This window comes from Diabrotica virgifera, chromosome 3 (assembly GCF_917563875.1).
Source record: "Diabrotica virgifera virgifera chromosome 3, PGI_DIABVI_V3a".
Lineage (NCBI taxonomy): Eukaryota > Metazoa > Arthropoda > Insecta > Coleoptera > Chrysomelidae > Diabrotica > Diabrotica virgifera.
Genome location: NC_065445.1, coordinates 63935509 through 63953210, shown reverse-complemented (window position 1 = coordinate 63953210; position 17702 = coordinate 63935509). Strand labels below are relative to the sequence as shown.

The 17702-nt window shown below is 32.3% G+C and overlaps 1 protein-coding gene and 6 non-coding genes across 7 annotated transcripts in view; 3 read left to right on the top strand and 4 right to left on the bottom strand.

Annotated features, from left to right (window-relative positions):
* The window catches only part of LOC126881093 (DNA-binding protein D-ETS-3), a 231279-nt gene that overhangs the window by 15113 nt on the left and 198464 nt on the right, over positions 1-17702 (top strand). The gene's annotated exons all lie outside the window — the stretch shown is intronic.
* On the top strand, positions 11255-11328 carry Trnai-aau (transfer RNA isoleucine (anticodon AAU)). The gene has a single exon. It is a non-coding gene; the product is annotated as a tRNA-Ile (tRNA).
* Positions 12052-12125, bottom strand: Trnai-aau (transfer RNA isoleucine (anticodon AAU)). Its single transcript has one exon. It is a non-coding gene; the product is annotated as a tRNA-Ile (tRNA).
* Positions 12682-12755, top strand: Trnai-aau (transfer RNA isoleucine (anticodon AAU)). Its single transcript has one exon. It is a non-coding gene; the product is annotated as a tRNA-Ile (tRNA).
* On the bottom strand, positions 12901-12974 carry Trnai-aau (transfer RNA isoleucine (anticodon AAU)). Its single transcript has one exon. It is a non-coding gene; the product is annotated as a tRNA-Ile (tRNA).
* Positions 13576-13649, bottom strand: Trnai-aau (transfer RNA isoleucine (anticodon AAU)). Its single transcript has one exon. It is a non-coding gene; the product is annotated as a tRNA-Ile (tRNA).
* Positions 14026-14099, bottom strand: Trnai-aau (transfer RNA isoleucine (anticodon AAU)). Its single transcript has one exon. It is a non-coding gene; the product is annotated as a tRNA-Ile (tRNA).

Sequence of the window (17702 nt, the reverse complement as noted above, 5' to 3'; positions counted from 1 at the left end):
GAAGTATAGACCCAGTAAAAGCAAAGTTGTAACTCATGAAAAATACGTTGTTATTCGTCAAATTTCAAATCGAATATTTCAACGTGAAATAACCAATAAATGAAGCACTTTTCGGAAAAAACTCTTTAAAAGTTTTTTAAAGGGTTGAAAAAAGCTTTATTTTTATTTTATATAAAAGTTTCTAGCATCAAAACTTACGATCAAAATAAAGTCCTTTATTTTGGTCCTTTTTTTTGGTAAAAAAATTCTCTCCCTGTTTAGCACCCCAAATGAATTAATCGTTAACGTTTTACAATTTACTTTAATTATGCATTTTTTATATAATCTGTAAGTGTTACCGGTTCAAAGTGCTTTTTGTTAAAAGGTTGCAGTTGAAAGGGCCTGAACGAGTCACTAATCACGAGTCTATGCAAACTTTGAACTGCCATATGTTAACAATTGTAACAAATTAAATAAAAATATTTATAAAAGCAAAACCTACATTTTTTACTCTTTGAGTACCACGTATCGCTATACTTTTTAAGTTATTTTGAAAAAGGGGCATTTTTTCCAACATTTAAAAAAAATTACTATAAAACCAAATTTCAAAATTATTCAAACACATAATCATGTCAAATTTTCAAATACACCATTATTATCGTTGTTTAAGCTACATTTTTGCTGAGAATATTTTTTCGATAAAATACTTTTTAAATTATTTGCGAAACCTGCAATTTTTTAAAAAATTGCAATTTGAAAGAAAATAAACATTTTCACTCTCAAATAACTCGAAAAGTTTTTACCTAAGGCCCGTTTTCACGGTACACTTTGGATAATCATCCCGAATGAATCATCTAAAGTGGTTACGACGATGAAAGTAATTATCGTTTACATGGATCACCAAGACTGAACTATTCTTTTTCTCATGATCATCTTTCAGTGCGTCACAGTTTTTCGATTTCTTTCTAACGCATTAAATTGTATGTGACAGAAAAAACGCACGTCGGTGATTACATTTCGTCGGTGACATTTATAACATTTATTCTAGTTATTCTAGCTGTCGATAGATGGCGCCATAATAAAAAAAATATTTTTTTTTAATTAGATAATAATATTACAAATATAATCTGTATAATTTATAAGACTATACAAATCAAAGAAAATACCATTTTATAAATGCAAGAAACACATTTGATTTGTTTTTATTCCAAATTGAAAATAAAATGTGACAACTGTCAGATTTAACTAAAATGTCATGTTAGAATAAATGTCATAAATGTGTATGATCACGGACTTACCCTTTTTCCTATCATTTGTTACGCACTGAAAAATGCTCATGAAAAGGACAATAATCTGTTCACTTACAAGTGGCGCCGACTGAAGGTGTACGTGCTGGAATTGGCATAATAAGTGAATATCTTTTAAATGAACTTAGACATGTACTTGAAAAACAGAAGGTTAGAAAAAAACGACGTTGGTGGGTAAGGCCGTGGATAATTCGACGCTACAAAATGGGGGCGTCAACGTGTTTGTTAAAGGAATGGTCTACAAAAGATCAAGCCATGTAAAAAAACCATCTAAGAACCAAACACAACGTACAAACACAACAGCTACGCACTTTAAATGCGACAATAAACAACCACGTGGACCTGTTGCCGCCGTTCACCAGTCACTGCCGATGAATCACAGCAACAAATGCATGTTTACATGGTTCACTTTGGATGATTCATCCGCGATGCATCCCCTTCTTCTTGCAGTACCGTCTCTTATCGGAGGTTGGCTACCATCACAGCAATCTTAACTTTGTGCATCCCCTAAAGTGAACAAAAGTAGAACTCGGTTCAACTTCGTTCAATATTCATTTTGGATGATCATTTTCGATGATTAATAGTTTACACGATTAATTTATTTTTCACTTTGGATGATTCATCCGGGATGATCATCCAAAGTGTACCGTGAAAACTCGAAGGGAGTGACTGTCACTCTCCAAGTAAAAGCAACCAACGACTCAAGTCCTACTTTGAAGTGGAGGGTATAAAGGTAAGCGTCCACAGGCCCGCATCGCATGCATGGGATTCATCGCATTAACGGATCAATTTTTCATAATGCGTATCGGCATCTTTTCACTGTAATGGCAGCGATCGGATTTGGCGACGCGATTATCAGCAATCTGATTGCTGTTGCCACTTCATTCGGATTTTTGTAGTGATTGTACATGTAGAAAGTGTGAGAAAAAAGGAAAGCGATGAAGAACAAATCGTTATTGCTTGTTTGTTAGCAGAAGAGGAAGAACAAGAAAAAATTCTAGAAAAGGAAAGCATAATTTCGTATCACGTCATCGGCACGCATCGCAAAAGTTGCTCCTCAAAGCATCCGTGTCGGCATTGCCGATGAGGACACAATGCGGATCAGTTGACGCTGTTGTACTTATAAAGCCCTTATAAGGCAGTATAAAGAGGGACAGTAGAACCACTCTCCGAAAAATTGGAAGTAAAATCTTTAGTCGCGCATGGCGACCGCGCAATGTTCCCAGTGGCTTTTGCCCCACTCTCGCATTGATAGTCGCATAGAAACGTACGGGTTTTAACAGGGAAAACCCGCATCCACCACTGATGAATTACCAATTGCGTAAGTACTGCCGGTATTACTTCTTGAGATCAAAGTGCCGACATGGAAGAGGTTTTACTGTCCCTATATGGTTTGTATACACCGTGCTCCCACCAACGCTCCGGCAAAGCGACATTCAAGCTACGTGTTGGTATCTTGTGGCCGAGCAACTCGACAAGTCAGTTTTTAAAAGCGACATTCAAGCTACATGAGCGGTGTATCGTATCGAAAATTAACGAAATGTGTAAACGGAAGTGTATAGTAATCGTTACTTTCGGTATTCCTAAGTAACGAGTACTTTATAACGAATAGATACTTTTTCAACATCTCTAGTAGAAAACATGTTGCTTTGATGGGACAACTCCATGTTGCGTAGCTTTGGTGGGACAAGGACCTATAGTCCAGAAAGCCACTGCGCATCCGCTAGGAAAAATATTCTAATTCGGATTTTTTGCACAATCTTACTCAAAACCCCTTTTACCAATTTGCATGTTACCAGGACCAAAATTTGGTCAAAAATTTTTTAAACGTTTTTTTTTTGTTTTTTTCCTAAAATGATTTTTTTTGCATAGAACAAAATTTTTTTAGGTTTTTTGGATCATTCCAAACAGAAAAGGTATTTAGTGACTTTTCTCTAAAGTTGATAGTTTTTGACATATAAGCGATTAAAACTTGAAAAATTGCGAAATCGGTCATTTTTAACCCTCAAAAACTATGTGAAAACCTGAAAATTTGAATGTTGCCAAGGTAGGTAGATATTCTTGAAACATTGATTGATGAAATCCCGAAGAGTTTTTTGCAATACAATATCAAAAACCCCGTTGTTTTTTAATTGCCAATCAAGCGTGCGCGACACTATTTTCCACCGTTGCATAATGTGTATACAGTATGGTGCAAATAAAAGGAATAAATTCGTTATTTCGTAAACCGTTAAATTTAATGAAAAATCCCAAAACAGGTCGGTTTTTATATTTAAGTTATGATATTGTGGCATATATAGTATACTAGTGACGTCATCCATCTGGGCGTGATGACGTTAATCGATGATTTTTTTAAATGAGAATACGCGTCGTGTGCTGGTTGATTTGAAACGTTCTTCAATTCTCTATTCAGTAATATAAACATGTACATAATTATTTATACAGGGTGTCCAAAAATTTTTTATTAAATTAAATCATTTGGCAAATTGACAAAAAAATTAAATTATTGGACACCCTGTATAAATAATTATGTAAATGTTTGTATTACTGAATAGAGAATTGAAGAACCTTTCAAATGAGCTAGCACACAATCCCTATTCTCATTTAAAAAAATCATCGATTACGTCATCACGCCCAGATGGATGACGTCACTAGTATACCATATATGTCACAATATCATAACTTAAAAATAAAAATCGACCTTTTTCGGGATTTTTCCTTAAAGTCGCCGGTTTACTAAATAACGAATTTATCCCTTCATTTGCACCATACTGCATACATGTGCATGTGCAACGGTGGAAAATAGTGTCGCGCACGCTTGATTGGCAATTAAAAAACAACGGGATTTTTGATATTGTATTGCAAAAAACTCTTCGGGATTTCATCAATCAATGTTTCAAGAATATCTACCTACCTTGGTAACATTTAAATTTTCAGGTTTTCACATAGTTTTTGAGGGTTAAAAATGGCCGATTTCGCAATTTTTCAAGTTTTAATCGCTTATATGTCAAAAACTATCAACTTTAGAGAAAAGTCACTAAAGATCTTTTCTGTTTGGAATGATCCAAAAAACCTAAAAAAAATCATTTTAGGAAAAAAACAAAAAAAACGTTTAAAAAATTTTTGACCAACTTTTGGTCCTGGCAACATGCAAATTTGTTAAAAGGGGTCCTTTTTGAGTAAGATTGTGCAAAAAATCCGAATTAGAATATTTTTCCTAGCGGATGCCCAGTGGCTTTCTGGACTACTAAGCTTTTATACAAGGCAAAAATTAAAAATCGGATTACGTGCGATGCATCGGATGCGTGCGATGCGATCTTTAAGTAGAACCTAAATCCAAATGTTCATGCAATTCTTCGCGACTCTGAAAATTACACGGTATCACCGTTTTTCACGTTCATTTACTGGGCTATTAACAAACGGATCGAGAATGGCGCTGGCGCTCTGTAGTTCTGATGAAAAAGCTGTTTCGGGAGGAAATGGAAATCCCGACGACGGAAGAAAATGTAAAAATAAATGACGTAAAATCCGCTACACAAACCAGATAACCGAACACGACAAATCGGCTAATACAAATTTCCTCAAAAATAAAATTTGTGGAATTTAGTGGTTGGTTCGTGAGTTTTCAGCTCACCACTCCAAAAACGAAGAGATGGAATTGAAGCCATTGCGTCGATATAATATGTGGTTTATTGATTGGTGGATGTACAGTGTGGCTCAAGAATATACTGCTTTTTATACCTACTTTTCAATAAAAATTAAGATTTAAAGTTGTGGTTTGCTTTATTTTTAAAAATCTAAATAACTAAAATAATCACAATAGACTCATTAGTTAGATAGGTTTCTTAAGAGCGTAGACGCAAATTTTGGGTCAATGCTTTTTAAATGCATTCATTTTTTTCGGATCCTGAGAAAACTAATACGTATTTTTGAAATATTTAAGCGCTAAATGAAAGATTATATATACCCCAGGCTGTGGGTGAAAAAACGTGATATAATTCAGGAATTTTTGAAACCTATCAGGTGTTGTAAAGGACGATGCCAGGAATAACTTATACTAAAATGTGACCAAAAATATTGTGAGCTTTTTTTTTTATTGCGATTTTCATTTGTTAAATTTGCAATTTTTAAAGATTTTTAATTTTGCAGCTTGAGATATTGATTTTAGAGAAAAACTTTTTAATAGAAAGTTGTAGTAAATTAAAAAGCCTACAATTTGAGCTATGGTAAGTTTAATTTCGTTTATTGGTTATTGCAAAACAGCCTGCGAAAGGTCCAATATTGCCGTTTTTTACAATTGCGTTATTTAGTGTACAAATATTTTTTTTTATTTTTTAAAGCTTTAAAATGAAGATCTTTCAATTCCAAACATAAAAAAAATTGTAAGGCCGGATTAACGAATTTGTTGCTTAGATATTATAAATTGTTTATCCCAAGAGGTCAAATATCGAAGGCTATAACTTTTTGAAAAAAAAAATCGTAGAAAGTTGGTGAAATATCCAATCTCCTTCTAAAGAGTTATGTTTTTATAGTCTGATATAAATAAATGCAAAAAACATTTTTAAACCTCTAATTTTTGGGTTTGAAAATAAGGGGGCAAATATCGTTATAAACATTTAGAGCTGAAGCGGCCCTGTACATCCTATGAGTTTCTAACTTACAGATTATTGTTGCTGAAGACGAAACGAAGATTTATAAAAAAATAAAAATATTTTACAACCAACTGAAGCCGAGATAAGTGTTTCTTTTTTCTTAAATCGTAGTGCCTTTATTTATAACAATTAAGAAATTATTTTACAGTCACTGACTAAAGAAAGACTTATATTATCTTAAAATAAAAGTTATTATAAAATATAGTTACATTTACTTATTAAAAATTATTTTTAAAATCGGTGCTTTTGCGAGCGGCCGAATTTTGCAAATCGCCCGGCTCGCTTAAAATCCTCGCGCTCGGAAATTTTTTACGTAACTTGTATTAAATTTTGACCGAAAACAATTTAATAATATTACCATTATAATATACAGTCTATTTACCACTGTATTTGTTTTTCTTGATAAACTTTTATATGTGAAATCTCATTTATGAAGAAATAATATTACAAAAATGATACACATATATATGAAATATGTATATAACTATATTTTTAATTTTTTCATTGTTATATAAATATAATAATAATAATGTTACTTCTTATTATACAATATAAAACTTTTTCTTGTTGTAGTTTCTACTTGAAAAAAAAAATTCTGAAATTTTCCTAAATTACCGATTCCGAACATCATTTTTATTTATTTGACATGTAATACCTCTTTTATTAATAATTTTAGGAAAAAAGTTATTCTTCATAAAAATCTGTGCATGGTCCAAACCTCAAGATGCAACAGTCTTGTTAATTTTATACGAGGTGAGTCAAATATGTAATATGAATTTAGAAAGAATTTCTAAATTCTTTCTAAATTCATATTATTTGACACACCTCGTATAAAATTAACAAACTTGGATAACTGATGGTTGCATCTTGAGGTTTAGACCATGCACAGATTTTTATGAAGAATAACTTTTTCCTAAAATTATTAATAAAGAGTTATTACATGTCTAATAAATAAAAATGATGTTCGGAATCGGTAATTTAGGAAAATTTCAGAATTTTTTTTTTCAAGTAGAAGGCTGTTATTGCATATTTGAATATGGTTTTTAATTACAAATAACTTTTCATAATAAAATTTTTTGATATTTTGAAATATAAAGGTAGTTTGCTCTTGAGCGAAATTCATATTTTTTGACATACCTCGTATACTGTTGACAAAATTTGATATCTGATGATTGCATCTTAGGTTTTAGACTATGCAGAGCACTTTATAAAGAGAGACTTTTTTTCGTAAAATTGATATTAAAAAAGTTTCGCATATGGTTCCAAGTCACGCAGACGCCCTGTATAACTATATTTTTAATTTTTTCATTGTTATATAAATATAATATTAATAATGTTACTTCCTATTATACAATATAAAACTTTTTCTTCTTGTAGTGACTATCCGTTTTGGATGTTGGCGACCATCATGGCAATTTGGCAAACTCCATTTTTAAACTGAGAACCAGGAAGGCGAACCTTGCTAGAAAATTTACGTACGTAGTTCAACACAACAACTACAAATCTTTTTAGAGCAGCAGTACCGATTTAGTGTGCAAGTACAGATTGCCATGATGGTCGCCAACATCCAAAACGGATAGTCACTACAACAAGAAAAAGTTTTATATTGTATAATAAGAAGTAACATTATTATTATTATATTTATATAACAATGAAAAAATTAAAAATATAGTTATATACATATTTCATATATATGTGTATCATTTTTGTAATATTATTTCTTCAGAAATGAGATTTCACATATAAAAGTTTATCAAGAAAAACAAATACAGTGGTAAATAGACTGTATATTATAATGGTAATATTATTAAATTGTTTTCGGTCAAAATTTAATACAAGTTACGTAAAAATTTTCCGAGTGCGCGGATTTTAAGCGAGCCGGGCGATTTGCAAAATTCGGCTGCTCGCAAAAGCACCGATTTTAAAAATAATTTTTAATAATTAAATTTAACTATAGTTTATAATAATTTTTATTTTAAGATAACATAAGGCTTTCTTTAGTCAATGACTGTAAAATAATTTCTTAATTGTTATAAATAAAACCACTACGATTTAAGAAAAAACAAACAATTATCTCGGCTTCAGTTGGTTGTAGAGAATTTTTATTTTTTTATAAATCTTCGTTTCGTCTTCAGTAACAATAATCTGTAAGTTAGAAACTCACAGGATGTACAGGGCCCCTTCAGGTCTAAATGTTTATAACGAAATTTGCCCCCTTATTTTCAAACCAAACATTTAGCTCGGCTTCAGTTGGTCGTAGAAATTGTTTATTTTTTTTTATAAATCTTCGTTTCGTCGTCAGCAACAATAATCTGTAAGTTAAAAACTCATAGGATGTACAGGGCCGCTTCAGCTCTAAATGTTTATAACGAAAATGCCTCCTTAAGTTCAAACCCAAAAATTAGAGGTTTAAAAATGTTTTACGCATTTATTTACATCAGAATATGAAAATATAACTCTTTAGAAGGAGATGGGATGTTTCACCAACTCTCTACGATTTTTTTTCAAAAAGTTATAGCCTTCGACATTTGACCTCTTGTGATAAACAATTTATAATATCTAAGGAACAAATTCGTTAATCCGGCCTTACAATTTTTTTTATGTTTGGAATTGAAAGATCTTCATTTTAAAGCTTTAAAAAATAAAAAATATTATTTGTACAATAAATAACGCAATTGTAAAAAACGGCCACTTTGGACTTTTCGCAGGCTGTTTTGCAATAACCAATAAACGAAATTAAACTTACCATAGTTCAAATTGTAGATTTTTTTAATTTACTACAATTTTTTATTAAAAAGTTTTTCTCTAGAATCAATATCCTAAGCTGCAAAATTAAAAATCTTTAAAAATTGCAAATTTAACAAATGAAAATCATAATAAAAAAAAAGTTCACAATATTTTTGGTCACATTTTAGTAGAAGTTATTCCTGGCATCGTCCTTTACAACACCTGATAGGTTTCAAAAATTCCTGAATTATATCCTGAAATCGACCTATTTTTCACCCACAGCCTGGAGTAATATTATATTTATATTTATTACATTATTACGGCGCTGCGTCCCTGAAAACTTTTATAATGGTTATTTTAATAAGTTACAGGAGTGAAAAAGAAGAAAAAATTTAATGTGATTTTTAATTTCAAGGATCTCATGCAAAAGAAATTTTTTGTTTATTCTAAGGGACTTTCGGCCCTCGGTAATCCTTCATTCTGCATTTAATTTTTTCAAAAATATTTATTAGTTTTCTCAGGATTCGAAAAAAATGAATTCATTTAAAAAGCTTTAGTACGAAATTTTGCGCTTACGCTCTTAAAGCTTCTATTTTTATCTATGTACTATATCTCTATGAAATAAATGAAACTTAATCTTTGTTATACACTAAGCATCAAAATGTGTCCCGTCATTTGTCATGTCCCGTATTTCCTAAACCTGTTGTCCGATTTTAGTGATTTTTTTAATATGTTATAGATTCATTCTTCAAGAATATAGATGTAATAATATTGTTGCTAAACAGATAAGTGTCATTGTATACCGGGTGTAACAATGATAGTGTGTTTTTTCCTCAAAGTTTGGAACACCCTGTGGAATATTCTAGCGTATATAAGATATTGAAATTAAAACTCGACTGTAGCCTTGGGCTTTCTTAACATTTTGCTTTTTGATTCATTCGCTTATGTTGGATAATAAAAAAGTTAGGTACTGTAACAACTAGACATGTTCTGCATCAATTCACGGTGTTTCTAAAAGTGCGACAGCTTTAAGGGGTAATTCTGCATGAAAAACTAATGACCGTTTGCTTTATAAACATATGTCCGCAAATGCTTCGTTTCCGAGATACGGGCTGTTAAATTTTTTCTTACAAACTGACGATTTATTTATTGCTCTAAAACCGGTTGAGATATGGAAATGAAATTTAGTAAGTTTTTAGAGGTAGTTATTGCGCATTTTTTGACATACAATTAAGAATTTTATATTCACCATTGGCGTGCATACGGGTCATATTACCCGAGCATATGACCCGTATGCACGCCAATGGTAAATATAAAATTCTTAATTGTATGCCAAAAAATGCGCAATAACTACCACTTAAACCTACCAAATTTAATTTGTATATCTCAACCGGTTTTAAAGCAATAAATAAATCGTCAGTTTGTAAGAAAAAATTAAACATTCTGTATTTAGGAAACGAAGCATTTGCGGACATATGTTTATAAAGCAAACGGTCATTAGTTTTTCATGCAGAATTACCCCTTAAAGCTGTCGCACTTTTAGAAACACCGTGAATTGATGCAGAACATGTCTAGTTGTTACAGTACCTAACTTTTTTATTATCCAACATAAGCGAATGAATCAAAAAGCAAAATGTTAAGAAAGCCTAAGGCTACAGTTGATTTTTAATTTCAATATTTTATATATGCTAGAATATTCCACAGTGTGTTCCAAACTTTGAGAAAAAAACAGACTATCATTGTTACACCCGGTCTACAATGACACTTATCTGTTTGGCAACAATATAATTACATCGATATTCCTGAAGAATAAAGCTATAACATATTACAAAAATCACTAAAATCGGACAACAGGTTTAGGAAATACGAGACATCAAAAATGTTCCATTTTTAAAGTTGTGCATTAATTTTGATGCTTAGTGTATTTTCATATCATAATTTGTTTTTTTTTTGAGTTTTTTTAATAGAAAATATAAGTATAAAAATTATATTTGACTGACAGTTGCCTACCTTTATTTCAGTTAACTATTTTTTCTTAACAGCACTCTGATACTAACAATAAAATTTTGCACTCGGTTAAAGAAAAGCGACTCGACTTTGAAAAAAGTTTGGAAAAACAAATGCCCATTCCTCCGGAATTTGCTCCCTGGTCCATATTATTAGATAGTGGATTCTTCCCCAGACTTCAGGTCCACCTTGTTTTAATAATTTTGCCCAAATTCCGTCCGTCTCTGGCGCTTAATTGTTTTAATTGACCAATGCAATGCAATGCATTGGTCTAAATGACTGTGTGCTTTCTTTTATTCTTTTATAGAATTTTCTGCCTTCTTGTCTATTATGCTCAAGGATTCCTTGCACCTGTTTTTTTTTCTAGCCTCTCTTTTTTCTTCTGCATATTCTACAGATCTACGAACATATTATAAATTTTAAATAACTCATATTATGTTTATTTATACTTTTTATACTGTGTGTGCTAGTTTTCTTTTTAATTAATCTATCTTAGATGTTTATTATTTAATAAATTGATCTAAATAACATTTTTAACTACCCCCGTATTTGCCAACTGTAATTATTTTACACTAGGTGTATGGCCCATTAGCTCAGTTGGTTAGAGCGTCGTGCTAATAACGCGAAGGTCGTGGGTTCGATCCCCCCATGGGCCAAAATTTTTTCACAAAATTTTATTTCGATCAAAATATACTAGGTCTGGATCCCGCGTATGAAAAAAAAGTTGATTAATAGCAAGCTGAAAATTTGTTAATAGCTTAAGGGTGTCTAGTCGAATAAACATTGATATGTGTGAACACTGGAACAGGGGCAGTTTTAATTGTGGAACAGGTTAAAAATTTGGAACGGTCACAGCACGAAAACGGCACATTTATTTTGTCCGACAGAACAGACTTAAACTCTTCGAACAGAGATTAAACTCTCATGCAAAAATCAGACTGCTATTTATCACCAAATGGGCGTTTTAATGAGTGGAACATGTAGAATATGTCAAATGACAGGAATTATGACAGGTAATAAATAGCAGTCTGATTTTTTCATGAGAGTTTAATCTCTGTTCGGAGAGTTTAAGTCTGTTCTGTCGGACAAAATAAATGTGCCGTTTTCGTGCTGTGACCGTTCCAAATTTTTAACCTGTTCCACAATTAAAACTGCCCCTGTTTCAGTGTTCCCATATATCAAAGTTTATTCGATTAGACACCCTTAAGCTATTAACAAATTTTCAGCTTGCTATTAATCAACTTTTTTTTCATACGCGGGATCCAGACCTATACTGGCCATACGTAATTGGTTATACCGTTATACGTATAGTAACGATTTCTTATTTTCTTTTTATTTGTCCTGCTTCATCTCTTCTTCCAATGATATTAAAAAAAACTTGGCCCATGGGGGGATCGAACCCACGACCTTCGCGTTATTAGCACGACGCTCTAACCAACTGAGCTAATGGGCCATATATCTTGAATAAAATAATTACAGTTGGCATACGAGGGTAGTTAAAAATGTTATTTGATTCATTTATTAAATAAAATAATCAATATAGACTAATTATTAAAAAGCAAGCTAGTCTAAATAGTATAAATAAATAGAATATGGGGCTATTTACAATTATTTAAATGTTTGTAGTATTTATTTAAAATAACGTAAGGTTTCAAGTAAACTTTAAAATACCAAAAATTATACCTACTTGTTTTTATAAGAATTATAAAATAACCCATGTTTCGGCGTAACCAGGATGATCCTAAGGATCAAGGGAGTTACAACTTCAAAATGGCTTGATTTGTCAACAACACATAATGGTGTTAAACGTATAGAGCTCAAAGTAGACCCTAATGGGGGGTTATAACCCTCAAACCCCCTCCTCCCCGGTTAAGCCTATGTATATACTATTTAGGCTAGCTTGCTTTTTAATTAGTCTATATTAGTTATTTTATTTAATACATGAATCAAATAACATTTTAAACTGCCCTCGTATGCCAACTGTAATAATTATTTTACACAAGATATATGGCCCATTAGCTCAGTTGGTTAGAGCGTCGTGCTAATAACGCGAAGGTCGTGGGTTCGATCCCCCCATGGGCCAAACTTTTTTTTAAATGTATTAAAATGTATACTGGTCGTATACCTAACCCAATTACAAGATATATTCGTTGCTAATAATTGGTCGCATATTTTATTTTCTTTTGTCCCACTTGATTTCTTCTTCCAATGATTTTATTAAAAAGAATTGGCCCATGGGGGGATCGAACCCACGACCTTCGCGTTATTAGCACGACGCTCTAACCAACTGAGCTAATGGGCCATATAATTTAAGCGAAATTATTATATCCCGCAAATACGGGGGTAGAAAAAAATATAATGTTACAGTTATTGTTATACAGAATATAAAGAGACGGATCTACAATACAATATTGAACCAACTGATAACATATGGGCATCAACAAAAAATACGACGCCAAACTTATTAAGTACCTACTGAAATGGACTTTTGGAGGAGAGCCGCAAGAAGATCTTGGTTAGAACATATAAAAAATGGCAATTTTAGAGAAAAAATGAAAATACAAAAGGAAGACAGAAAAACAGCAACCCATATGATACGGACACGTCAATCGAATGAAAGATAGCAGAATCCTCAAAAATATACTGGACCCCAACAGAGAAACATAAACGACTAAGATGGGCAACAACATGGATGAAGGGCATCACTAAGGCGATGTCTGAAAGATATCTTGTCAGAAAAAGCCAAGATATCTTGTCTTTCTCTGTGGCGAAAATAAAACACGAATTTTGTAAATATTAGTTGAGTTTTGACAGGAATATTATTATAAAATAAGAAGAATATTATTATTATCTATTTTTGGAGATGTTCACTAGGTGTTTGCAATCGTTTTGAATAAAAGTATTGGCCCATGGGGGGATCGAACCCACGACCTTCGCGTTATTAGCACGACGCTCTAACCAACTGAGCTAATGGGCCAAGTAATTTATGCGAAATTACTACATTTTGCAAAAATGGGGGCGAACAAGATTGATAACTTACGCAATCTAAAATATAATGTTATATAGATATCGGTTATCAAAGCTTCTTTTATTTATTTACAAATTTTATTTTAGGATTTTTTTTTTTAATTAAACGTCCAAAAATAAATAAATGTCATCTGTATTACAATTCATGGTGGTTTATTCCCATATATTAAACATTCAGTAAACAATATGCCACCAGAAAATAGTTTCAGAACTATTCAGAGTTTTATAAACATTAGTCTATATTTGACAAGAATATTATTATACAAATGAACTATTTATTTTCGAAATGTGCACTAGGTGTGTACAATCGTTTTGAATAAAATAACTGGCCCATGGGGGGATCGAACCCACGACCTTCGCGTTATTAGCACGACGCTCTAACCAACTGAGCTAATGGGCCATATAATTTAAGCGAAATTATTATATCCCGCAAATACGGGGGTAGAAAAAAATATAATGTTACAGTTATTGTTATACAGAATATAAAGAGACGGATCTACAATACAATATTGAACCAACTATTAACATATGGACATCAACAAAAAATACGACGCCAAACTTATTAAGTACCTACTGAAATGGACTTTTGGAGGAGAGCCGCAAGAAGATCTTGGTTAGAACATATAAAAAATGCCAATTTTAGAGAAAAATGAAAATACAAAAAGAAGCAGTGGCGTACTGAGTATGGTTTCGCGGATTCCGCGGAACCAGGGCCCGGGCCCCGCAGGGGCCCTCTCTAATGAGCTTTTTGATTCTTTTATTTCTAATTTGATGGAAACATTTTAAATTATTACACAAATACAGACTAGGAAATGTAACTGCTAAATAAATGTTAATTTTTGTAGGTGTACTTATAAATAAACACGAAGAATATCTATTCATTAAAAAATTTAAAAACACAATTTATGAAACACTCCGTTTTTGTAAGGTTCCTTACTCGTTTTACCTGCTTCTAAGCCCTTGTTTCTACACTTTTAAAGACTATTATCACCGCCGGTGCTGCCTACACGTGCTAACTCAAACACTTGTATTTTTTATATGTACAATAATTATGAATAAGTTTTAGTTAAACTACAGCTGCAGAAAGTCAGCAACTGATCAATACAAGTTTTATACGGTTATAAAAATAATCCCAATACAATTGGCTCGCTGTTCGATACTCGTGTTTATAGCACCCGCATCCTTCAGGCTGTGCTTTTAGGTATTTCTGAAGTTAAATTCTAAATATAGACAATAGTGGTAACTATAATAAGGATAAATATAAACACTAATTTCTTTTTAAGAAAATCTCGTCGTTTGATAAAAGATATCAACCCCACCGTTATCCAAGATTTTTTTTGATATTATTTTATTTAACCGTTTTATCTTCTTAGAGGTTTGTATGTAATTATTTAACTTATTTATAAATTAATATATTATATCATTTGCAATTTGAGAATCTATTTTGTTGATATAAATTTCATTCCAATGTTCATTTTTTTAGAAGCTGTTTAAGTTTTCCGATATTAAGGTTTTTAATTATTACGAAATTTTTGAGTTTCATTATTTATGAAAACGGTTGGCGTAAAGTGTTCAGTCTTGTCAGTATGAAAAACAATAGGATTAATATTAACTTATTGTTTTAATATTCCATTTTTTTTTTAAGTTTCTAACATTAAAAGTAAGTAAGTTACGATCAAAATGATGTTGGTATCTTTTTTATGATTGGTAAAAAAAGTAGTGAAAATCACCCTCTAATTAGCATTTGAAATGAAATTAATCGTTACCACTTCACAAATTACTTTACTTATGTATTGTTTATAAGACATTTAAGATTCGTTGGTGTAAAGTGCTTATTTTTTAAAAGGCTGTAGTTAAATAGGCTTCAACGAGTCACTAATCACGAGTGTATGCAAATTTTGCACTGCCATATCTTCTATAACCAATTTTTGTCTTCAGGAAAAAAAAATACAAACTAAAACCAAAATAGTCACAATAGTAAAACATATATTTTTTTACTAGTTGAGATTTTTGGTATCAGCAATACTTGGGTCATATAACACGTTGTGACAGATATAAACTCCTAAAATTAATAATCCAGGGAAAGATTAAAGGAAGAAGCAGTATAGTTAGAAGAAAAAAGTCCTGGCTGAGAAATCTAAGAGAATCGTTTAGATGCAGCTCAACTGAACTCTTTCGGCCTGTAGTGTCAAAAGTTAGAATAGCAATGATGATTGCCAACCTTCGTCGCGGAGATGGCAGGTAAAGAAGAAGTGTTACCAATAATTTTTAAGTGTTTAATTAAGAATTAGTCTTCTTCTTCTTCTTCCTCTTTATAAGCAATTCTGCTTGTTCATTGGCGGATTGATACCTCTGTGGGAGGTTGTCACTCCATCTTTTGCGTGGTCGGCCGATACTTCTTCTGCCGATTGGTGATTTATCTCGTGCTATTTTGACCACACGTGTCTCCCCCATTCTGGTTATATGGTTGTTCCATTCTTTTTTTCTATTTAGTGTCCATTCGTTTATACACTGTACGTTACATTGTCTTCTAATATCTTCGTTCCTCTTTCGATCTCTCAGTGTATTTCCTGTAATTCTTCTCAGTACTCTCATCTCTGCCGTTTCCAGTAGTCTTTGTGTTGTGGCTGTATCGGGTCTTGTTTTTGATGCATATGTCATTATTGGTCTTACACTGGCTTTATAAATTCTTGACTTCATCTCAGTGTTAATATGTCGGTTTCGCCATATAGTGTTATTAAGGCATCCTGCCAATCTATTTGCTTTTTGTACTTGATTTCTCACTTCTTTGTCTAGGTCTCCGTAACTTGACAATGTAATTCCAAGGTATTTTACTTCCATTACTTGTTCAATACTGATACCATCAATTTCTATTTTGCATCTGATTGGTTCTTTACTGATTACTAAAGTTTTAGTTTTTTGAGATGAAATTGTCATATTGAATTCTTTTGCTCTTATGTTAAATCTGTGGACTAATCTTTGCAGACTATCTTCATCTTGGGCTATCAATATTGCGTCGTCTGCGTAGCAGAGTATTTTTACTTCTTTGTTTCCCATTCTATATCCTCTTCCTTTGTTGACGTTTTTGATGATTTCATCCATGATTAAATTGAAAAGCAGAGGACTCAATGAGTCTCCCTGTCTTATTCCGCTGCCTATATCTACAGGTTCTGTAAGTTGTCCATCTATTCTGACTTCCATCTTGTTATTTTGGTAGATGTTCTCAATAGTTTTTATGATATCTAGAGGGATTTCTCTATTATACAGAAGGTGGATTACATCCCTGAGTCTTACTCTGTCAAATGCTTTCTTTAAGTCAATCAGACATAGAAATGCTGGTCTATTATACTCTAGTGATTTCTCAGTAATTTGCTTTATGACGAATATTGCATCTGTACACGATCTTCCAGTACGAAAACCCTGTTGTTCATCTGCTAAACTTATCCTCTGATTCATTATTAGTCAGGTTATCCAATTCCGGACTTATCTTGAACGTATGTTTTTCACCGCCCGAGAAGGGGTGTAAGTCACCCCCAGGGCAAAATAGGTATCACTTTTTTTGTTTGACATTTTAGCTACGGGTATGCCAAATTTCATCTTAATCCGAGCGGTTCTTTAACAGCAAGAACCGTGAGTAAATGGACTATAATTAGGTTGAGTTTTTATAAATATATGATATATTTGATGATATAATATGATAATTTATATTTAATGTTTATTAAAAATTTTTTATATACAATGTGCGTTTCTATTGGGAGAGCGGGTGCGCATCTCAAATGGAACCAGGGCCCGCTGGTTTATCAGTACGCCACTGAAAAGAAGACATAGAAAAACAACTTGTATGAAACGGACACGTCAATCGAATGAAAGATAGCAGAATCCTCAAAAAAATATACTGGTCCTCAACAGAGAAACATAAACATTGAAGATGGGCAATAACATGGATGAAGGGCATCACTGCGTTCACTACGGAGACCAAAGGATGGTATCCTAGACAGGAGCA